This window comes from Spea bombifrons, chromosome 10 (assembly GCF_027358695.1).
Source record: "Spea bombifrons isolate aSpeBom1 chromosome 10, aSpeBom1.2.pri, whole genome shotgun sequence".
Classification (NCBI taxonomy): domain Eukaryota; kingdom Metazoa; phylum Chordata; class Amphibia; order Anura; family Pelobatidae; genus Spea; species Spea bombifrons.
In genome coordinates this window covers 37,988,481-38,013,533 of record NC_071096.1, presented here as the reverse complement: position 1 = coordinate 38,013,533, position 25,053 = coordinate 37,988,481, and the positions used below count along the sequence as shown (strand labels likewise).

General features: G+C 44.5%; 1 long non-coding RNA gene across 1 annotated transcript in view; it reads left to right on the top strand.

Moving 5' to 3' along the window:
• Positions 1–4,255: 4,255 nt before the first annotated feature.
• Positions 4,256–25,053, top strand: part of LOC128466981 (uncharacterized) — a 59,281-nt gene continuing 38,483 nt past the window's right edge. Inside the window, exon 1 of the long non-coding RNA XR_008345658.1 lies at positions 4,256–4,353. This is a non-coding gene — a long non-coding RNA (uncharacterized LOC128466981). The remainder of the gene's footprint in view (positions 4,354–25,053) is intronic.

The window sequence follows — 25,053 nt, the reverse complement described above, 5'->3', positions numbered from 1 at the left end:
AGTGAATAAATCCAGTGGATACATCCCACTTTGTAGCGTGTGGCCCCAGCACCTTTAAATCCCGTTCTGGGACTTGTTGCCGTGTCGGCTGCCGTGTTTGCACCCTTTACTAGTACGAGGTTATAAAGCTGCATAAATGAATGAATGAATGAATGGGTAATAATGGTCCAACGGCGAATAAAAAAACAGAGATCTATGTGAAGACAAGAGAAAAACAAACAACAAACTGGTTCCCGTATAACATCCTCTCCAGCTTTACCTCGTATAACACAGGGGTCTCCACGCGTCCAGCCGTGCGCAGAAGGGGCCGGTTTATGAGATTATCACAGTCTGGGAGATGCCAGTCCCAGCATCCAGGTGGCCTTGGCTCCTAAAACTTCCCTGCTGGCCATTAGTGCCTCATGCAAGTTACTCTGTATAGAATATGTGACTGCTTACACATTTAACCCCTTAAGGACAATGGGCGGTCCCTAAACCCATTGAAAACAAAGCATTTTGTCATTAAGGGGTTAAGAGACAAAGATCAACGCAGCTTGAACACAAGCAAAGGTTTTTATGCAGAAACCTGCCTAGAATGATTTCCGAGAGGTGAGACCAGGGCGCCTTACATATTCCCATAACAGAGGTCCGGGTAGAATTCCGGGGTCTTCCCTTCATCAAAATATGTCTAATATCAGCTTTCCTGGTTAACCCCTTTTGTGCTAGCCCAGTGCTGGAGGCAATAAGTTTATGATTACGTTCTGATACTATATCCTGCGATATATTTCATCAGAATCCATATGAAACACACTAATTCTGCGTACAACCCCCGCCTTTCACTATGACAGCATTAAGGTACTAAGCCACATACTAAGAGACCGAACTGTGTTGTCCGTTCCCTGGCTCTGTGTGTCTCTTGGCTCGGTGTGTGTTTTTATCGGGGTGGAATGTTGTTTAATTCAGGTTTGTGGCGTCCATGCAGCCGTAGTATCTCCTCGATATATTAAAGTATAGAAGTGAACTCAGAATGTGAGGGGAGGATATGCGCGCTGTATTTTGTTTCAATACTTCCTGCACTGGATACATATTCACATTGTTTGTAAACGCTCTGACCTTGGGTGTAAATATATGAGTTCATCATATATATACGGAATAAAGACATTTCCAGTTCACAGGCGGCCCCTCCGGACACGTAACGCACCCCAACACTCCTAAAAGCCACAACTGACCGTTTCTCTCTTTGCTGCACGTTTTTGGGTGTCAAGTTTTTCTCATTGAAAAATAGCAAATGGGCCAATGTGGGTTATTTTAATTATACAGATATTTGAGAATTACAATTTCCAGAGCATATCACACTCACCACCAAAACCTCGAAAACCATAACCAATAACTGGAGAGCAATAAGAACAGAAGAACGAAAAAGGGGATAGATAGATAGATAGATAGATAGATAGATAGATAGACAGACGGATGGATAGATATAGATAGATCAATATAGATTATAGATGGATAGATAGCACAGCGCTACGGAATTTGATGGCGCTATATAAAACAATAAATAATAATAATAATAATAGATGGGCCGATGGATGGATAGATATAGATAGATCGATGTAGATGATAGATAATAGATAAATAGATTATATATATATAGATTATAGACGGATAGATAATAGATAGATTATAGATGGATAGATTATAGACAGATAGATTATAGATTATAGACGAATATATAGATAATAGATAGGTAGATAGATTATAGACGGAGAGATAATAGATATATAGATTATAGATGGATATATAGATAATAGATAGATAATAGATAGATTATAGACGGAGAGATAATAGATATATAGGTTATAGACGGAGAGATAATAGATATATAGATTATAGACAGATAGATAATAGATATATAGATTATAGACGGAGAGATAGTGACGTTGCGGTAACGTGTCCGGTGTAAGGAGATTCTCGTGATTCTGTATAAATTCCCGGCACGTTGGGAAATAGCTGCCGTGTGTTTTTCGGGTGTTTACGTTGCCGTCGGTTATCTATAGAATGAGGATTGAGAGAGCGCTGCGATGAAGTTGCTCCGGGGGCACGTTTAGAGCGCTGGCGGCGGGGCTCGCCTATTATATGCCATAAAAAGTGCCTTTTTAAAAGCCATATGGCGACTTCCTTTGACCTGTTTTCCCATCCCTGTCTCTTTGTCGCTGCTGTCACTGCTAAAGAATCACTTGACTTACAATAACCAACTCCAAAGGACACAGAATATAATCGGCGATCCTAAAAGAATTGGAAGAAAAGGGAGCCCGGAGTGCCCGTTATCTTCCCATAGAGATACCGATATTATTGATGCGATTGCTATGCTAATTTACTAAGAAGAAAACGTGGATTTGGAGATGTATTCACAGGGAATTTCATACACATCGGACTGGAAAATTCCCAAACTTCATTCTCTGTGGGAATTCTTCTTTCACCCCTGATGCACTTAAAGCCGTTTCATTCATTTACATCCTTAACGTATTCCGTTAGGAATTAAATGCGAGGACGTGACACAAACTCGCCGGGGATGAATAAGTTAATGAATGAAAAGCCCCTACAAAGTCCTCGAGCTTCATGCCCCCTCGCATCCTCGCTACCTGTTTGTGGGGCGGCTTTATTGGCGGTCGGTAAAGGGATTGGAAGCGTATCGCGGGCGTCTTACGGGAACTCGTTGGAGTTGAGATGAAACCAGTGTTACCTGAATCAATGTTTTAAGAGTCCCCGCAGTTTGGCATTTTGAATGATCAATCTGTCTCCATCTCTCCTTAATCATGCACATCCCGCTCCCCCCCCACTCTTTGTTTGTCAACCCTTTCTATGCAGGATTCCTGTTATTATCACGCAGCCCCCCCTTCCCCGAGACGGCCATCTCATTGGGGTATGTGGATACTTTTTATTATGACTAAATCTCCTTTTCCCATAATTACGGCACAATCATTATATAATCCCGTAACAAAGGCTCTATTGAGGAGGCCAGCTTTTGGAAAGTATGGGACACGGACTCCATAATTGCATTTTCACTCCCCCCCCATCTCCCCTGGCTTTATCCAGCAATATACCCCAATGCACCAGTTACAAGCAATTTATTATTTACAAAAAAGGCGAGATCTCAACCCAAACCGCAGCTAAAGTTTAAAGGGACCCCCCCCCAACTTATTGGATTTCATTGTCATGATTATTCGGAGGGCTTTAAGGCACAGACCCTCCATGATGTTGTGTTCTTGCTGTAAGTTTAATTACTGTATGCTAATTTCAGTGCCTACTACGTGATTAATTAAAATCATATTTTCACAATGCTTTGGCAGCGGGTATTGTTTTCAAGAATCTCCCAAACAGTGCATGGAAATAAAGTCACATTTAATGGAGAGGAATGCAGGGAGGCATGGCAGGGGATTAACCCCTCGGGTGCCTGCTGAACCCCACTGCTGCCACAGGGGGAGCCTGCAGCCCCCCCTCCCCACTCCCGCCGGCAGCGCACGGGTTAAGTGTGTGTGTGCCTGCGATTGGCACCATAACAATCTTATTTACATTAAATCCGCCACAAGGTTACAGTCCCCATCAGCCTCATTCGGAGGCAGGAGCTCGGATTCCGTGTCATCAGCCCACGGAGGGACCTCGCAGGGACCCCACTGGAGTTTCCCAACACCTTGGCAATAGTTTGCAGAGGCAGGTAAGGGGCCCCTGTGGGTCTTGCCCCCTCCTTTTTGCTCTTCGCAGCCCTCTAGAAGTGACCCGCAGCCCCGCAGCCCCCCTCCCCGGCCGCGCTCCGCTAATAGAGATCCGAACGGGTTTAATCGGTGTGCGCCAAGGTCAGCGGGAGGATGGCAGAGCGCGCCGCGCGGAGCCAGACCACAACATCGGCTCCGGTCACGGGCTCCTGGGGGCCGGGGCTCGGCTGCCTGTGAGATAAATGCCGCAAGAGCCGTCTAGTTACTGAGAATTATGCCAAGACGACAATGGAGAAGGTTTTTTGTAATGGTACAATGCATTTCACCTAACAGATAGGGGGAGTCCGAGGGATGGGAATGGCGTGTGATCTCTATCAATGAGCCGGGCTCAGTCTGCGAGAAGGACACAGCTCGGAGCCCGTGCCCGGGAGCTGCTGGGGGCACTTAGGACAAGTGGGAGCCCCTGCCGCCCCCGGCCCTCCTCCCCGGGGCTGCACTTTCCCCTCTCTCTGTCTCTTCCCCACTCTCCCTCCTCTCTCTCTATCCTCCTCCCAAAAGCGAAACAGACCCTGATGAAGTCAATCTCCCTGACATGCCTCATTATTCACTGAGCTCCAGGCTTTGGCTGCACTTTCTCCGGGGATCTGCGCTGCCCGAGCAGGTGAGAAGCAGAGAGGGGCAGCGGGGGGCAGGTGCGGGGGGCTCGGCTTTTCGGGTGTCCGGTTTCGTGGTCCCTACTTTGGGTCCCAGTTGTTTGGAGAGTCCGCTGTGGCAGCCGGTTGAGTGTTGGTGCCCCGGTGATGGGCACAGGGCCTGGGTCTGCATGGCGATTAAATGCCCCTGGCAGTGACGTGGGCTGGAGGGCTGTCACGCACTGAGCGGCTCTTACACTTTGGTGCGGAGCGGGCAGGAGCCGGGGGGTCCCCGGGGGGTCCCGGTCCGCAGGAATGTTACTTTGTGGCAGCCCCCGGTGCTGCGGGCGCAGGGCTCTCTCGCTGCCTCCGAAGTTGGGTTATTTTGGGGAAAGTTTTGTTGAAGTGGCTGCCCCAGCCCCGGGAGGTGGGTGCGGAGTAGGGGGGCTCGCGGCGGCTGCTGCTCCTGTGCCCAACTTGGGCGATTCGGTGCCTCGGAGACCTGCCATTTTGTGCTCTCAGCGACCTCCCTGCACAGGGCTGGGGGCAGGGAAGTGACATTCAGGGGGGACTGGAGGACAACCATCCCCGCCGAGGGGAGCCGGACCAGGGGCTGACTACTGGTCCTGAGACCGGAGCAAGCGGGGCTCGCTGGGCCAGCCTGGCGGAGCTTCCATTGTAAAGAGACGCGTTAATGCGCACCGGTCCGGGACGGTCCCTGGAAGCCGAGAGATCCGAGCTGCTGCAGAGCCTCTTGGGGACCTCAGAGGGCAGCCGGGCTTCTCAAAGCTGAGCGGAGGTTGGAATGGCGGCCGCCCAGGAGGTTCTGCAGCTGCCTCGGTCCTCAGACACCGCTTAGGGGACATGGCGAGCTCCCTGCACCTGCCCCCGACCCACCTGTCAGGATCTGGAAGCATGTCGGATATTCGTATCGCCAGGGGCATCAGAGAACGTCGGCTACACGGGGGGCTAATAAACTGCCCCGGGCACGTCTCATGCAAACGGGGCATCTTCACAGGGCAGGGGGCATTCATTAGGGCAGTAACCCTTTAGTGCTCGGCTTAGACCAGGGGCAGTGTAACGTCCTCCTCCGGGGTGTGGGTTTATTTCTCGGGGCGGGGGGCACTGGCTGATCTGCTATGAGTCCCAATTAGTCCTGGCAGGGAGGGGGCACCCGGCCTTGCCCTCCTTGCAGTGCCCAGTGCAGATAGATTGTGTGTAAATATATATGAACTTTCCGCCACACCGCACGCCGGGCACCGGCACCCCACTGCCGGGGTATTTACTGAACTATCCCCACTTCGGGGTATTTACTGCACTATCCCCACTGCCGGGGTATTTACTGAACTATCCCCACTGCCGGGGTATTTACTGAACTATCCCCACTGCCGGGGTATTTACTGAACTATCCCCACTGCCGGGGTATTTACTGAACTATCCCCACTTCGGGGCAGACTCGGTAAGAGTGTAAATTACTCTAAATTGGGAGATTCAGGATTCTGGGGGAGTTAACACTTGGTGCACTGGCAGGAACTGTAAATTGCATTTCTATTGTTGCCACAGTTTAACCCCTCACACTCGGGATATCTGCTACTTAATACAATAGTACAAAGTATCTGTAATATGTGTTGGGCTGCAGGAACCAGAACTCTGACACTGAGATTAATTCCATACAAACTCTGTTAACCTTTTACCTGCCGGCAGCTCTACGAACTGATTGACGGATAGCTGTGATTTTATTTACCTGCTTTGAACATTGTGTAGGCTTCTGCTTTTGGATGTGCTCTTCTCTGCTGCGGGGGGGGGGGGGTGTTTGGCTGGGAGGCAGCTGAGGCTGATTGTACCCCAGAGGGAATAAGGTCTGGTGACAGGAGGGGTGTGTAAACAAGGAGGGGGGTCTCAGTCTGGGAACAAAAAGGGGACAGTGGGGGGAGAGGAGGAGGCTCTGTCTGTCTGGGCTGGGGTCCCAGATCTCACCTCTGCCTTTCCCGCTTCAATGCCGTTTAGTTCAAAGCCAACAGGGATCTGGAGTATGGTTACCTACCTACTTTCCACCAACTTTACCTGTCGCAGACAATCCTACTGTGATCAGCGGGCCACACCGAGTAGCCGCGGTCAACTAAATAGTCCGCATTGACCAGCGGCTCGAAACTAGATATTCCTTAAATCATTTCTGCTGTACAGAAAATACATTTAGCAGATTTTCATTTTAGCTCAAAACCCCAATTCTGCAGATAAACAATGCGATATGTTACGCAGCAAATGATATATATTCAGACGCTGAGAAATTCTTATTTATATTTCTGATTTCTTCCTAATTTCTTTATTGAGATAAATTGGTGAAAAAATGAATTCTAAGCTCATCTGTTGATTTGTTTTATGAAGTCGCAGTGAAAATATCCTAATATCTTTAATGTTGTGATAACGCTGACCTATTAAGATATTGTGTGCTGCATTTTTTTCTGTAATCCCCAAGTTTTAACCATTTTCATGCATGTTTGAGCGGTCGCTGAGAGTGACATTGGTAAATAGGTCTGATGCACATGCGTTACTCCAGACCTATAACCGAATCTAACGTATGATGTCCAGGCCTGAAAACGAGCTATTAACATCCATCTTGTTGTGATGGGATAGAAGAATGGATAAATATCAAAATAATAAATGTATATATAATCATAATAATAATAACATATATATATGTTTATTCACACACATATATATATATAAATATAAATATATGTGTCTATCTTGAGAAGTATCCATTAGCTTTGTGTACACAGAAAATTCATTTCTCTAAATATCTTTATTAAAATTTGAAAACCATCTTCTTAACACGATGTAACTTGAAACGCCCAGTCAAATATTTCATGATTGGGTGAGCATTAATAATGTGAAAGCTGGAATGGATAATAGCAGGCAGTACAGGGACAGGCGATTATACTCTTTTACATATTTATTTTCAGGGACACCAAGTAAACTGGTTTCGTTATGATTTCCAGTCCTTTTCCCAGTAAATGTTCATTTAAGTTGGAGCCTTAATATTCCCAGTATTTGCAAACACCTTCCGCTTAATCACAATATTTCATTCCGATCGCACATCATTGATTGTACGAGGTTTCATGCATTTTCACTTTGTTCTTTATTTGCTTTTATTAACAGTTTTCATCATTTTTGTAGAATTTGGAATTATTTTATTTTTTATTTTTTAAACCCAAACGGCTGGCATTTTCCCGGTGAATGACGTATGCATTGCTGGTGGTTTTATTTAAAGAGACAATAAATGGTCCTTTCGTGATGGATCTGCAGAGGGAGGTCTGATCCGGAGACACCCGGTAATTCCGTTTGTTTTGTCTTTACACGGTTACATTATTGGGATTTATGACGCTCTGACATATAGTAACAGGCTGTACATGGAGGGGCGGAAGGACTGCTCGGCAATCTGTATAACTCCATCACTCCGTAGCAAACGACTGACTGCAGCCATTACATGTTCAGGTCGTACAGACGACAATCTTCCTGTCCGCCGTCCGCAGCATCCCACTTACACGCGAGAAAGTTGGAATAGCCGTAAACTTCCCGAAAACTGTGCAGAGAAACCCAAATGTGTTCAGCCGGGAAAAAATGCCCCTTTTATTGCGATTTTTGGCTTTGATGGCTTTCGCACTGTTTGGTCCTTGTTGTTCGAGAGTTTGTGGAATCGTTTGGGTAATTGTCGAGTCCAGCTTTAGTTTTTAATTCATTGATCTCCCCTTAGGAGCCTTCTGTTTAACCACTTAGATGCCAAACAGACGCTTCTTGCACATAAGGCTGTGCACATTCTCTTACGCTTTAGGTGTTAGTAGCCCTCCTCTCCTGAGAGGTTGATCGTTGAAGGACAAAGGGTGCACACAGGCTTGTTAATGAAGCTTTAACACTTGGGGTGAGTGGATACAGGCACTATTTGCCCTTCTTCTTGCCCATTCATGCCTGGGCAGGGCGCTGCTTTCCTTCTGTGATAATCCGGATAAAGTTTAGCTATCGGTGATCATCTCTCTGACTGAATGGTAGTAATATAAGTAACGGTTCCGTATATCAAGGAAAAGGGCTTTATCTTCCCTCCTCGCTCTGCGTTTATCATAGGACAGATCTGCCGCTTAACCCTGTGAATGTATGTGCGCTCGACTGCAAACCGTGTATTACATGATGCCTTATAATGCAAAGGGTTAAAACATGACCCCTGTCTCCCTGTGCATAATATAAATGCACATTTACACTCCAGCAGAAAAGTTCCCAAACTTTTACCAAGGAACCGAGTCCCTGAGACTGTAGATTGGGTTCAGCGGAGAGCGCGATACATTTTATCAGCGTTTCCCAAATATTTTGCTGCTTTGCGACCAGTGAATCGTCGTCTGAATGTTAACGATATCGTTATCTTAACTCTCATGTATTTGTCTCGTTATCCTCTGTGACGATCCCTCGTTCACATCCACGACAAAGCCCAAAGTTTACTGCCAGCCAACACTTTGTAATCGCGCACAAACCCAAAAGATCATTTCTTATTTAAAAGCGGAAAAATAATCGCTGGTTTTCACCAGAAAATGCCCGGTGATTAAGTAAGAATTCCATCCTAATTAAACTAAAATGATTGACCATATTTTATTTATTAATGTAATCGTTTCGTGTTTTCTTTGGAATACTTTCAAACACCTTGTTAGTTGGCTGCACCTGTCCCGCCGTCAGGAGAGCGTCGGGCAATTCACGTTAACTATCGCTAGCTTATCCAGCCTTGGATGCCAAAGAGTTAACCGGTAAGAGGCAAAACTTTTTTGTCCGGCTTCGATCCCCTGAGCGTGGCTGTATGTGGGATTTGCCCCCCGGTGATCTCTCCCCGGCCCTGTCATCGTGTTCTTTTGTTCTCCGGCATGTCTAGGTGAAGCTTTAAGGAAGATATTTCCTCCGCCGTGCATCATTTATGATGTGGTATATATAAAATCAATGCTGATTGCTTGAAGCTATCATTTGCTCCGTTGCTAATAGTATCGGGGGTTTCATATATTTGCACTAATGCAAGTTCTGTGTTTTCTTTGAACATAATGCGCAGACCGAAGAGAGCGAAATTAATTTTAAATCCAAACCCCCGTGTCATTTTTAGACACGAAAGAATCCGAAATAGAGCAACAGGGCTAATTGACGGAGGCGAGTCTGTCCTCATCCAGCTTGCGCCCTATCGCTTTGCGCCCGTAGTACGTAATTTTCCAGATTGAGAAAAAATGTGTTAAACAACCATGTTGCAAGACATCAATCAGAGACCCCGCTGCGCCGTACGATTCTGCGGGAGGTCCATAGGAGGGGGCGGAAGGGGTTAAAGCACCAGGAAACGGCACGAAAATAACCGCCACTTTCTGAGCGTTTACCTTAATGTGTTATGGATGTGAATTTAACCAGCACTCCTTTCTAGGGAAAAGTTCATTATCACGCTAGTCGATATATTTTCCTTTTCTTTAACTAACATGTTCTCTGCGTTTAAGTGTTTGCCCGAGCAACAGCGTATTAATCAAAGTGTTTTCGGCTAATTGTTCTGTAGGTGCATTAAAAGGGAAATGAATGAATGCATGCGTTATTGGGGGCTTTGTCATACAATAGAAAGGCAACATCTGCACATTTGATCCTTTTGAACCCCACGTATAATAATAATAATATCGCACGTACATTAAAAGAAATGCGAATAAACGGCGGAATTCCCATTTCTGATTGGACTTTCTTGGGCGTGATGTGCCAGGCATGATCTGGAGTGCAACGTGGGGGAAATTATTATTCCACTCTGGTGCAATACATATCTCACCTATCAAAGGTTTCCATGACAATCACACTATTGCATACAGTAACATTTGTGATTCTGATGCAGGAATTAGAATATTTTAGTGGCACGAGCCTCATAATCGCTGCACCAATCGGACCGACTGGCTTTTGTAGGCAGCTCAGATTCACACATCATGGATTTTTGGCAGCTTTGGGGTTTTTTCCCCCTGAATTTTGTCACATTTCTAAATTAGTATCTATTGAAGTCTGTATATTTAAATATATACACTGCAGCGCTCTGCATGTTGTTTGTATGTATATATGTTTATATGTAAATGTATTTTTTAGGGCTGCAACTAACGATTATTTTAATAATCGATTAATCGGCCGATTATTTTTTCGATTAATCGATTAATCGGATAAAAAAAACAATATGCAAATTTTTCGTTTATTTAAAAGAATTTAATGAACTGGATGTTAAAAAACAACTTAAAATTTACATTAACATTCTTATTTTGTTATGATGTAATAAAAAACAATATTTTCAAAGTACAAGAACCCAAACACAATATTTATGAAACAAAATAACCCCAAACATTCTGAAAAGAGGTGGACTATTACTGTTCAAGAAACTTTGCCCCAGCACTTTGCACTTTGCACCCAGCACTTTGCACCCAGCACTTTGCACCCAGCCCTGGCACTTTGCACCCAGCACTTTGCCCCAGCCCTGGCACTTTGCACCCAGCACTTTGCACCCAGCATTCAGCACTTTGCACCAGCACTTTGCACTTTGCACCCAGCCCTGGCACTTTGCACCCAGCACTTTGCACCCAGCCCTGGCACTTTGCACCCAGCACTGGCACTTTGCACCCAGCACTTTGCACTGTGCCCCTGCACCCAGTCTCTAACTCTGCCCTGCACCCAGCCCTGCCCCCACATTCTGCCCTGCCCCCACACTCACACTCTGCCCTGCACCCACTCTGCCCTGCACCCACACTCACACCCTGCCCTGCATCCCCACCCCCACTCTGCCCTGCACCCAGTCTCCCACTCTGCTCTGCACCCACACTCACACCCTGCACCCCCACCCCCACTCTGCCCTGCACCCAGTCTCCTGCCCTGCACCCCCCACCCCCACTCTGCCCTGCACCCCCACCCCCACTCTGCCCTGCACCCACACTCACGAACCGCTCTGTGCGAATGGAGCCACTCGCACAGAGCGAACCGCTCTGTGCGAATGGAGCCACTCGCACAGAGCGAACCGCTCTGTGCGAATGGAGCCACTCGCACAGAGCGAACCGCTCTGTGCGAATGGAGCCACTCGCACAGAGCGAACCGCTCTGTGCGAATGGAGCCACTCGCACAGAGCGAACCGCTCTGTGCGAATGGAGCCACTCGCACAGAGCGAACCGCTCTGTGCGAATGGAGCCACTCGCACAGAGCGAACCGCTCTGTGCGAATGGAGCCACTCGCACAGAGCGAACCGCTCTGTGCGAATGGAGCCACTCGCACAGAGCGAACCGCTCTGTGCGAATGGAGCCACTCGCACAGAGCGAACCGCTCTGTGCGAGTGGAGCCACTCGCACAGAGCGAACCGCTCTGTGCGAGTGGCTCCATTCGCACAGAGCGATTCGCTCTGTGCGAGTGGCTCTGTGCGATCCGTGCACATAGACATGAAGAATACTTACCTCCGGAACGCGTCACATCCGTCACGTAGCTAGAAGGCGGAGACTGCAGAGCGTGTAGCAGAAGCGGGGAACGCTCGCGGAGGTAAGTAAAAGGAGCCGAGTGCTCCAACAACGAATTGATCACTCGATTAATCGATAACGGAAATCGTTATCGATGATTTCCGTTATCGATTATTATCGATTTTATCGATTCGTTGTTTCAGCTCTAGTATTTTTAGGTCCAAAACTAGAAGCTGACATTCGGCTTCAATGTGTCTCGGCTGGATGCAGATGTTAAATGTCGATGCCTTGTGTGTTTGTCTCTATATATATATATATTTCGCAAACTATGTATGGTGCTAACGTATCTCTGTATTTCTAACCATTTTTCTGACTTTTTATAATAACAATTTTTTACATATTTTTAATATTTTTTATGCTGTATTACAGAGGTGAGCAGCACTTCTTCATTTTTTGGTGCAAAGCACATACGATTTTACTAATCGCTTCCCCATCAGCTGGCAGATTATCTGACAAACTCACAAACTTTTCCATAAAGCGGACCCGCGGCCCCCCGACATCCTAACCTAACGTCCACCTATCCCCCATCCCCTTTCATTACTTTTGGCCCATGCCTTCTAAATAATGATCTGTACAGGCGGTTCATGCCGTGTTGCCACTGATGGCATTCAGACCGGCTCACGTGGCTTTCCGTGGCATTAGAACACCTAAGCTATGGACTCGATGACATTTCTCATGTATAATATTTATGCATTGGCAGTGGCTAGCAGCGTGTCAGCCGAAAACAAATTACAAACACCACTAACACTCGTGGCCACCGATGGTGCCGTAATCCTAGAGGATCAGCCCAAACACTGTTTGAATTGAGGCATTTCAGTTGGGATGTAAGTTTGTTTTTGTACTGCGTATTAGATTCGGCCATGAAAAATATCACATTTTAGACTTTTTTTATTTCCATGAGCCGTCCTTGGCTTAGATTCCGCTTTTATGCATACAGTAAAGATCCATTAGACTGTAAGCTCTTTGGAGCAGGGCCCGCCACACCATTTGTTACATTGTGGGCATGTAGCGTCCTCGCATTGTATAGCAGAATGGAATCTGGAAATAATCATAATATTATGTGTTGTTTGTACACATATTGTTTGTGTTATGATACACGCGGTGTCGTTGGGGAATAGACACACGCAGGTCAGTGCCTCGCACTAAGTGTTAGTAACTGCTGGTTTAACCCTTTCCGTTCCAAGCGGCTCACCCCTCTGAAACATCTCCCATTCTTTCCGTAAATGGTTAGTTAACCAAGCAAAAATAGGGACGCGTAAAATAAGGAGACGGGCTCTTAACCTTGTTAATTGGAGATAATCAACTTTTCACAGACTATTAAGAACTGTCGCTTTAAGACTCGGCTTTTACACACAGACAATAATACTTGTAATTAACAAAGACTTAAAGTAAACATATAAAGCTCACGTTGCTCATAACACTTTGTTTTCCTGGAAAAAAAAAGATAGAAGATTTTCAGTGAATAAAGCCTTAATTGGATATTTTTATGTTAAATAAAGTCATTTTTAGAGCTTCTCTCGTAAGTGTCAGAAACGAGATCCAAATTGTGCATTTTTTACCACTCTAAAAATAAAGTCCCGCTGAAGGATTTAGAGGCATTTTCTGTCATAGAAGATATATAAAACATTGCAATCAGTCTGACAAGCTGTATACTTAGTCTCGCTCTCTTGTGATTCCAGATGACCAAAACATTTCCGTGAAATGCCCCAAAACTCGCTATTCCTACTAAATGTTTGTGTGCGGAACCCATAAAAAAAAAAACTTTTAACCATCGCGTGACTAATCTCTGCTTTCTGATTGGAGGTTTTGATTTAGCAAATTCTAAAACAAAGCAAACTTTCTTTCCTCCAAATGATGATTTTTGATATAATGTATTAAAACGTAATATATTCTAAAACCGAGGCAGCTGAGCCGTAGCCACGTGTCAGGAGAATTACTAAAAATTAATAATAAAGAATAAATCTAGTGTCCGGTGAGCACAGAAATGATGATACTAGTCCTGGGTGCTGCGCAAGTTAAAGAAAAGGGCCACATGGTTTTAAGACGCGGCTAATGAGGCTTCATCCCGATTAAAGCGATGTAAAAGCCAAGCGAAAACTCCGCTCACAGCATTGTTTTAGATTACTAAAAAATCGCTCCTTCTTTAACCCCCAGAGAAGCTAAAATTACAAAGAAATGAACCTCGGGATTCCTACCAATTTCCTGCTGACCTCAGTGAACCCAAAAGGGGATGAAATAGCCCCAAACCGACGCCGGGCGATGGAACTTCACGTCTTTGGAGCGAGCCTTCGCTTTCCCATTCAATCTACGTATATAGAGATAGAATTATCCCGGAGTTTGTTTCAAGAATTACCTTTTTTATACTAAATATATTAAGCAGCGGTTTGTGGCATTTTACTGCTGTATATTTATTAATACTGATATTTTTTAAGAGAAATTCATTGGTTTTTTTTCCCAGAAATATCAGCCGCCATTTTTAACTTCCCAATAAAAAATGATTTCATGCTTCCCAAAAAAACCAAAAAAACAATTATTATAAAAAAAAATAGAAGAGGAGGCGTTTCTTTTTCTGTTGAAATAATAGATTTGTGGGCGAGTTTTAAAGCCGCGGGAATCGGGGGCTCCTGTTGCTGCCAAATCTCTATATCGAGGCGCTTCTCCTTTTGGAGTCATAAGAAGGCAGACATTAATTTTCCTTTATATCATCGCAAATAGAAAAACAAACAGCCGAGTCCACGGGACGGGGGGGGGGATAAGAAACACAAATACAGGGTACAGCCCGGCCCTCCCGCTTGATCGCTTTATCAGAGAAATCTAATGGATCGCTTCTGATCTACTCGAGCTTTCTGCCATCCTTCCTACCCGTTGTCTCCTGTCCTCCGCCTGTCTCTTTCCCGTTGTGTTTGTCGTTGTGTTGTTAAATGTTACAGCCGCGAAGGTTACCAACCATCCTTTGAAATGTTGTATCGTGGCTTGTTTTCTGGGATGAGCTTTATCTCCGCCGGACGCTGCGTTCATTGCTTCCGGATATTAGTTGTACCTCGTGGTCTTTTATCCACTTTAGACAAATACGCCTTCAGAGCTAAGATTTGTTTAAAAGGCCACCCATTCCTACGGCAGAACAATTTACGTTAATGTGGCCATCGTCAGTCCGATCACTATCCCCGGCCGAAAAAGAGGAAAACAAGTTCTGTGAAGTAGGACGGGAAATTATTCACCAACAGCCCCATTTATGAACTCATAAGACCCTAAAAAGAATATATTGTGCAGCAGCCTCCTTCCCGAATATTTATTATATTACTATACATTATTAGCAGTTTATCGATAATATGTCGCGGGAAGCGTTATTTGATATCGTTTATAATCTAAATACATCATTTGTGCGACCGTTTATTATTTTTTTAAATATTTAGTTGAACTTTGGATTTTTCAGAGATGTGAAGTGATGACGAGATTACGCAGCAAGTTACCGTAATTATCTCACTTTTTAAATGTTTGAGTAGAAAGTAGTAGAAAGCGCAGGATGGCTGGAAAAAGATAAAAAGGTGGCAAAAAAGATGGAGTCAAGACTCGAGAAGGGGAGAATGCAGAATAGTGAGGGAGAGCGATGCAGTACAAGGGGATGGGGAATCTTTCATAGAGGAAAATGAGAGAAGCCATGGAGGGCAGAAGAGACCGCAATGGAAGGGGTGAGAGTAACGCAGGGGTAACATTATAAAGCAAAAGCGATAGGGGAGAGTGCATGGGGGGTATGGGAGGCATCATAACGGGGAGAAGGGCAAGAAAAGAAGAGAGTTACTCCAGAAACCCTCCAAGAGGAGGCAGTTTGGGATTATTCCTCTGGCGCGGTTACCAGCATCGTTTAATGGAGCGATACGGAATAAATCCGACCTGGAATACGTACAGTACGTCCGCCCTATAATAAAACAACGCCATTTTCCGCTTTCTTACAGCCCTTCCCCCCCAGTTTTTTTGCCTACAAAACAGGGATAGTAACCCAATTACAGATGATCATACAGATATAGAACATGCTTTATTACATTCCTCCCGTAAAGCTTTTTTTTTTCTAAGCCCACGGAAGAGATTTTTTTCTTTTTCCATACATTGCTCACGTAATCATTTTAATTACAGATTTTATTTTCTTAAATAAATTCAGGCTTTTTATCCCGTGGAAATCGGTGCCCCATGATGTTAACCAAATGGTTAGCAGCGCCACATCGAGTTCATGGGCTTTCTCCCGGCCCTCGGTGTATTAATGTAATGTCTTGGTCTAAATATTTCTTTGCCGCTTAGAGAATTTACTCTCCTTAATGTACTTCTTTTAAGGGTCTGTCTCCCGCAGTGCTCATTATGTACTATCAGGACGGCTTTTATATTTCAAGAGGGGAGGGTTATATATTTCCCAAGGAAAGGAGACGATTTAACAACGGTTCACTATCAATATGCATGATTTTAAAATGACAATTAAATAGCCGAATTGCGCACTAGATAATCTTAAATAAGTAGTGGCCATTTGTAACTTGGCGTGCCAAACACTGGACTTATTGCTGTGCCTTTAGGGAAACGAGAACATTAATCAAACGTAATTTCCATCTATTGTTAGTAAATAAATAATACGGGTTGTTGTTTTTTTATTCCGTGTGTATATGTAAGGCTGGCTTAAGAGAAAAAAAAAAATCCCATTGTTTTCAGTTTTTATTAGGTCGTCAATTTTTCATGATTAAAGACTTAATTGTAAAAGTGGGGTTTTTATTTTACTTGCAAGAAATATTAACGCGCGCTTATTTTCCGGCTAATTAAAATGGTTACCTTGGTGAATTGGGCACCTCTCCTGCGCAAAAGTACCGCGGAGTAACAGTGACACGCACGGCTTCCTAACTGCGTTCATTGAGGGGTTTGGGTTGGTTTAAATAAAATATAAGCGGCAGTGCCTTTTTAAATCAGACATGTTATATTATTATTATTATTATTATTAATATCTAGTTCTTGGTGCAGGTTATTGTTACCTCACCTATGGATCTCCGTTTCTGGCTGTGTCCGTGGGAACGGGTAAATTAGACTAAAAATTAGGCTCTCAGGGTTCATTATTGTCAAACCCGAGTCCCAAGAGGCTTCCATTCGCCTTTTAGCTCGCTGGACTCTATTATACGACATTATTGTCTTTACAGATTCTGACCCCCCGAGTCAGACCCGAATGTGAACGTCAGAAAGGGCCGCGTTCAGTCATTTATTTCATTTTACTGGATAGATTTCTGAGAGGGAGGAAAGCCGTTCGCTCTTCTAACAGCACTAAATCCGAAAAGGAGAGCCAAGCGCACTCAGCTCCTGATCTGTTAAGAGTGCGGAGGCGCGAGTGACTGGCGGCTCGCTTGGATCGCCGCTATAAGTTTCCTCCGCGAGAGGGGACGGCGGGAGACTCATCTACAGCAGCACTAGCGGGACATAGTCTGTTTCAGGATCCCCCTACCTACATAATGTTTACTAATACGACGGCGTCCCCAAAATAAGGGCGCGGAATAGTTATTATATAGACTCGGGCTTTAACACAAACAGTTTGTTATACCAGACCGTGTCCTCGGTATCCACCGCTTTATAAACTTCACGGCCAAACCCCAGATATTGGAGTCGTTAGATGGGGATGTGTGTGTGTGTATAAATATATATACAAATAATTTATTTTCTTATGGGGATGTGTATATATATATACAAATAATTAATTTTCTTATGGGGATGTATAAATATATATATAAATATAAATATATATATACAAATAATTTATTTTCTTATGGGGATGTATGTATATATATATATATATATATATAAATACAAATAATTAATTTTCTTATGAGGTTAAAGCAAGGAAAGCCAGTAATGCAACGTGTAAAATAATTGAGTTTGTTCTCCAGTATAGGTTTGTGTAATTAAAGTAGAAATATGCATTTCTTAAATCAAATTAGTTACTTATTTCCACGCAGCATATTTTATAGCGTTTTCCAGAATATATTAATCTTCCGCTCTGATTAATTGGCAGTTCATTTTCCATAGAAAACCAATAATTTGTGCAGTTTGATTTTTGTCAATATTAAGATTAAATACGTGTCATCTTTGACCTATTGGTGATATCATTCAACCTCTATAGCTGCGAAGATTTAATGCCATTCAATAGCCATGATCTCCCCGCTCACCGTATGAATCAAAATGAAATTGTAACAGAATGTTTACGTTAATATCCCGGTCGGGTAAATAAGATTTGTGTCCGTAAACATGTGTCTTATATATAGCTGCTGAGGAAAAGTGCTAGAAATGGATGCCATGGTTGGCTTTATATTTCTACATGCTTACAGTTATATATATATTTATATCGATTTATACGCCATTGCCAAATATGTGGAGAATAGAGGGAGTTTATTTTGTGTCGTTATATTTGAATTCATTTGCAGTTTCGATCTTTCGAGGTTTATAATGATGTCATAAAGTATGAGATGAATCTCTGTGATTGGAAATAGGCAGCAATGATCTGCTTTATATTGTATCAGTAATTAATAATTCATTCTCTGGCCATTCCCACGATAACCATGACCCTCGTTGTCTTCACATATAACTTTATCCATGGTACGGGTCCCGGAAGGCTGCGTTTGGTCCATGGGATGCTGGCGATGCTTTATCATGTATTCCCTTAAACGCTTTAACAATCAGAGCCGTAAAAAGAGCACAAAGAAACAATATTCACCTCGCTACATAAACTCCATTACTTATCAGCTGCCACGATCACATTCAAGAGGGGACCGGGGTCTCGGGGTGGATCTTCCCCTTTTATATAAGGAAACCATCCCGAGATGCAGACGCTCTCCCATTTGGGGTGATAATAATACCAATATCCGCCGTCTATCTTGAGGTCGGGACGGGGGCTCTCGGTTTCTGGGGCGGTTTGTCGGCGAGAGGAAACGATCCGTTTGTTTCCTGCCCCCCCACTCATACCATCGCTATAGTGAAATGTCTTAAAATGAAAGCCCGTGTCTCCGTCAAAAGTCGCCGCATTAAATAGAATTGTTTGTGTTTCCATAACTAAAGCACTAATTATGAAAAGTGTTTGAAAATGAAGCCGTTTTGTCCATCAAATATCCTATAATTTGGGCATTTTCTCCAAAAGTCCAGATGTCCAGAAGCATCTTTGATAATGTATTAATCCAATTTCCATGCTATTACCCTATATCATTATCGACTAAATTCTAATTTATGCAGAGCAGCCGTGAGTATGACTCTTTTGCTTTGAAAGACTAATGATGGTTTCATTAAAATGGAGCATTGTTTTCCGCCAGCAGATGTACACAGGCTCTATGAACAATTTCTGACCTGCCGCTTTCCATAAAGACATGTTTTTAGATAGCTATTTAAAATTGCGTGTGATACTCTCTCTCTCTCTCTCTCTCTCTCTCCCTCTCTCTCTCTCCCTCTCTCTCTCTCTCTCTCTCTCCTGGTGGATCCATCTTAAAGGAGAAGTGATATATAATTTATCTCTCGATAAGTCGCAGGACACTTTTAACAACGTGCCGCTCCTCCTCGTTTATGATTGATTTCCAAGGTTACGAAGGAAAACGGGGCTTTTAAAAGAGCGTTTGCCAGTGACCAATCCCGTTGCTAAAAATAACCGCAATTTGTTGTTTTCTGCATATATTTATTATATCCAGAGGTTCGGGGAGAGGAATTAGAAGACGCTGATGTGATTTGCTGATGAAAGATCTGTTTTCTTTTTGTTATATATATAGATTGTGAGGCCGCACACGCCTCGATGCTCGTTACTTTGTATCAGAGCCCGAAAAATATATTGTTTTCCCTGTTAAGTAAATAATACAAATAGATTATGTTGCAGGCCTCGTGCAGAAATATCTCATCCTTTTTAAAGAGAAATGAAACAGAACGTCACAGAAGGGCTGCTTTATCTCTTTTACTGGCATAAGCTGCAGACTTTTATTTATAAGGCGTATATATATATATATATATATATATATATATATATATATATACGTTTGGGGCAGGGTTAACTTTCTGGAAAACCCGTCCACGCTAAAACACCAGTGGATAAGTAATTGTAGACACGCTTAGAAATGCACCAGTGGATCCGTCACCCAAGAAGAAAGGGATCTACGCGCCGGAGGTAGCGGCCATTGCGCGTTTGTTGTCCTAAAGAAGATTTCACGGAAACAGATCTTTGGCCCCAGTGCCGGGTGAGGTTGGGCCATGTCTGATAACCGGTTTCATGATCCATCCCTCAGATCCCTGTGCGACCTCGAGGGGTTCAGTGGGTTATATGGGGACGCACATAAAACCCTTCCCCGAGCACATGTAGCTTCAATGTAACCTGAACAAGGTATTAGAAATGCTTCTGTTTTACATTTCATTTGAAACAAACTCGCCCTTAAAAGAAAAAAAAAAACCTATTGACCTTAATTAGGAATTCAGAATCAAAAAGTATCTCACTGGGATCGGTCCATTTTTATTACTATGCGAGTTCAGTAGCAAACGTGCTGTCCCCGACCACCCTCCCCTCCATGATCCAGCAGATTAGACGAGAGATTAGGCGGAAAAAAAGAAGAAGAATGTATAAATAATTTGAGGCAATATTTATAGAAAATTTTTATTTGACTTTTTATGGAATTGGCCGCTTCGGTTTGCATCGTTCCAATTAATCAGGCTTCCCCAAAGTTTACAACACTTTGATGTTGTCCATGTATGATTGTTCCTAAATAAAATACTTTCAGACGAGATCTCATTGGAAATGATCTCAGTGTTGATAGAAGCTCAGCGAGTTACGTGGCGGTAACGGTGGCCATTAAGCATTGTTCACAAATATCATCTTTTTAATATAGAACTTCCAAAGTTTTGCCTTTTTTAGGATCCAGGTGAAATTCCCATCACGATAATCCCTTTCCATGCCTGAGGCTACAAGAAAAATAACGCCTGATCCTTTCCACGTTACGTCAAAAACTCCAAACAACGGATTTCTCCAATTCTGACCAAATCCTGCATTTCTCCGGCCCGTGCCGCAGCCTCAGTACCGGTGCCGATAGTCACACGGCGCATGCTCTACCTTCAGAGGGTCCACGTTTGGTCATTTTTGTTTCTGAGAAGCAGCGTTCCACTAATTTGCATATTACTACCCAGAATCCTCACCTGCGACCGGTGTCATGAAGCTGCAAATCCTTCGGACTTTCAAACGTTTACCATCAACCCCGAGTAGAAGAGAAAGGGTTATGCTAAACGAAGCAACTAAATGCGAAATCGAACTATTCATAAACCTTATTCTGAAATTAGCCTCCTGGGTTGAGCTGAAGACACCCTTTAACTCCTGCCCCGGGGTATTTCTCCATCCATGACTCCGCTACGGCTCATAGGGGTGCATGAGGCGAGCGCCCCGCAGACTGCGATTGCTGCGGTTTTTGTGTCTTTTCGTGAGTTTTCAGGAATGCTCTGCCGGGACGGACTTTGTTTGAGGAACGAGTTACTGCGTGACCTGGAGGACTTCCTCCGTTTTGCTGCCCATCTCGACGACAGCCGGAAAGTTCATCTTTCATATTTTAATTCTGGTGAAACAAGGAATTGTTCAGGAAACGGGGAATGCGCCACGTAGACATGGAGCGAGCTTAAAAAGGAATGAAAAGGAATTTGAATGCGTACGGCGGAGCCCTTCTCTCACCGAAATTGAGAAACAGGGCAGGTAGCCTTCCAGGGAAATAATGCTAAGTATTAAGATGAGTTGCACTTTAGCTCGGCTGAAACCTGTTCCTAGCAGAATGTTAAATATGTTCTGAAAAGGGAGATTATGTCTATCTAGTTACACCATTCCTTGATATATGCGCCATGTCAGAGCGCCATTGTCTCCTGGGTATAGACGGAGAGTTCAAATACCCACTATCTCTCCCCTGGTGCTCCAAACGCTCTGCTTTGAAGTTTTTATAATCCATCTGTCATCTAGCAAGGAGGGCACATGTTCCGTACCACTCAATTACACAATTCTCTTTTGCCGGTTACAATGGAACGGGAAGGAGCGTTAGGAGAGCTCGAGAGAAGCTGTCAGACGCACTAAATACTGAAAGTGTGAGCGTGGCTCGTGGCCCGGCGTGGGCTATTGCGCAATACTACTAGAAACCCGTTCTCCTTTTTCTCTTCTCTCTCTACCCCCCCCCCGCAAGTAAAGTGCATTTTATCAAAGTTTGGTTCATCCTGAGAAATAATGCTACGCATTTTATTATCGGCAACCAAATCTCCGACTGCGTCTGATCCCCGGCGGCTCCGGCTTAGCTGATCCGGACCCAAACGCAAACGTCATTCAGCACGATCCAGCGGGGTTGGACGGAGGTTTAACCGCTCCGTCTGTCCTGCCTCTGTTCCTTTAATGACCGAAACGTCTTTACAAAACCCCGGTAGCTACAGTAACTTTTAATGTTTTTCATCAAATATCATCGCTTTCGTTTACATTCTCAGCACTTTTTTTTTCTTTGTTTGGCCAAAATGGATACATTTGTAAGCTTAGTTTATTAACGCTCGCCGAGTTGATGGAAATATATATTCCGCCATTGATGATTTTGCACAAGTGAATTATTCGTAAAAAGAGCCCATTTCTGGTAGCCTCCGCCTCATCGCTTCCGTTTGATTTGCGAGCCCTCGCTCGCGCACGTTCTCACTGTTTGTTTCCATTATTTTGCAGGTGTTAAAGTGGATGGCTTAGCTGAAAGTAAGGAATTATGGGCTAAGAACGCAGCAGTGAGATTGCGCTCAGCCTGCATTTAGAGCCGTGAGAGTACTTAACTTTGCTCGGTCTTTGTGCTCATTTGTTCAGCATTGTATAGAAATGTTATGTTTGGTGGCTGAGAACGGCCAACGCATCCGTCATCGTTTTCCGGGATCCTGCCAAGTATATACTTAGTTGTGGCCGAGTAAGCTGACATGGCTTTTATCTGGATCACTAAAGATCCCTGGAAGTGATGGATCTGAACGTGTCGCAGATGTAACGCTATTTAGAGGTTAATGTTCTTATGGCAAAGGTTAAGTGCTGGAGGAAGAGAAGACGCTTTTTCTCCCGTTTGCTGGTGTTTTGGTGAATATATACATAACGTTGATGGAGTTGTCACGTGTAACGTCTCCCGAGTACCGGGCTTCCAAGTGTTTGCTTGCGTTGGGGTATATTCTCTTACATGGTCTCCATGCCATGGGCTCACCGCTACATGGTATCTGTTTCCAAATAACACGCGTGGCTATTCCTGTCATATCGCATAGCCGGGATTGTGAAATGACAATACCCCAGGAAATCCAGCTTTTATTATTCTCTCCGATTTACTAAAAAACCCGGTCTCTTTTCCCGGACCGTAACTTTCCGGCAGTTTCTTCGCTTGGTAAATTGTTGGGAATCACAGCGGCTGTTGCTTTCTTGCCCCTTGTTTGAAGGAAACAGACCCCAGTAAGTGATGCGGGGTAATAAAGCGTCCGTGAGATGCGTGCATACACCGGCAGTAACCGGCGGGATCGGTGTAAAGCGTGTCAGTTATCGGTAAGTTGTGTTTCTCATGGTTTTTGCTTGTTTTTGTCGCCTTCTCGGTCTCAGCTTGACCTGCAGTCATCGTCTCCCCATCGCGATGATGTTAAAAGCCCGCGTCCCCGCGGTCCGATCTCACATCCACTCTCTCAACACTACGCTAAAGTAAAATGAATGCGTCTGTGGCCTGGACTTAATTGTCAGCCGAACCATGGCTGCTGTAACTTTCTGCCCACATTACACACAGCCGGCAACCGAGGCTAATGCGTTACACGTGTCAGACATGAGAGTAATGCGTTTGAGGCCAAATGACCGATTCCTCTTCTTACGGCGCTAGTTTCCCTTTCAGCGCCGCCGTACGGGCCGCGGAGTGCAGCATGAACATGGCCGTGCCTTCCTATATTCACAGCACGATGCATGGGTAAAGCACGTATGTACGCGTCGTTACACGCAGACGCGCGCCACGCAGCAAAGTTAACTTTTGACATCTCGTTTCTGGAGGTGGAGAGGATTCCGACGTGGAAAGAGCATTACGATTAGTTTTGAGACATTCGCCATTATAACGTAATTGTTTCACGGCGCCTCGTGCTTCTTCATTTACATCCCCGATACTCGGCTGATCTTTCATAAACAGGCTAGCACCCATCTGCTTTGTCAGACACTCCTGGCGCCTATTCATTGCAAAAATAATACATGTCCTAATGACTTCCACAGATTCTGAAATCTCCCTTTTGCAATTGGTCTTGGCAGATTATTTGCAGGTACTTGAGCGGCATCTGTTTGCAATTTTGTAAATGCACAAGACTTTAATGTTGAGCGCTGCGAGAGGGCTATTTTAATCCTTCACTAACGCTGCCTGCCGTCAGACACCACATTTATCTCCCCAAGGTGACGACGGAGCCGCGGGACATCGGCCGGGCATTAGGACGGCGGCTGCCTTGGTCTTGGGCTTTTTCTTCCTGCCCCTCGGACGGGCCGGCCGTGGCACACGAGATCAGTAAAAAAAAACCCCAAATCTGGAGTACCGGAGATTAGCGCTCTCGTTTCTTCTTCTCTGACCATGTGGCTGGCAGCTGACTGCTAAGCTGTTTTTATTTACGCGGCAAAACTAAGCTGTGGCGTACGATTAAGTAAAGTGGTTTTAACCCAAACAACTCTTCCACCTCGTGCCTTATCCACAAAATAAAGCATCCGTCCAGCACCAGCCGGCCTTTAAATGTAAGTCGCCGGTTACTCCGTTACAACTGCTTGTTGAGCGGATGATAGGGGGGCTTATTCCCAGAGGTTAGCTAATTATCGCTATGACATTCTGTTCATTCAGTGTTTCAAAGCATGGCATGGCAGGTACCACGAGACCCCCCATGAAGATGAAAGCACAGCCTCCGTAGGAAGTCACTGAGGTTTAGCGGCGGCGTCTGTTACGTTGTTACATATATGTGTGTGTTTGCGTGCTTTAGAATAGCCGTAACCTATGTTACAAATCCATATTTCATTTGTTTTGGGTGTGTTTGGCCGTATAGGCGCCATTGTCGTAGAATGAAGAAATGGTTGCGTTGTCGCGCTGTCTGCGCCGGGCTTCCGCTTTCAGACATATTTAGATTTTTGCTCTTCGGCATCTATTAGCAGGCGGCGGCCAAAACTCATTTTATCCAAATTTGCCCTTCGCTGCGATT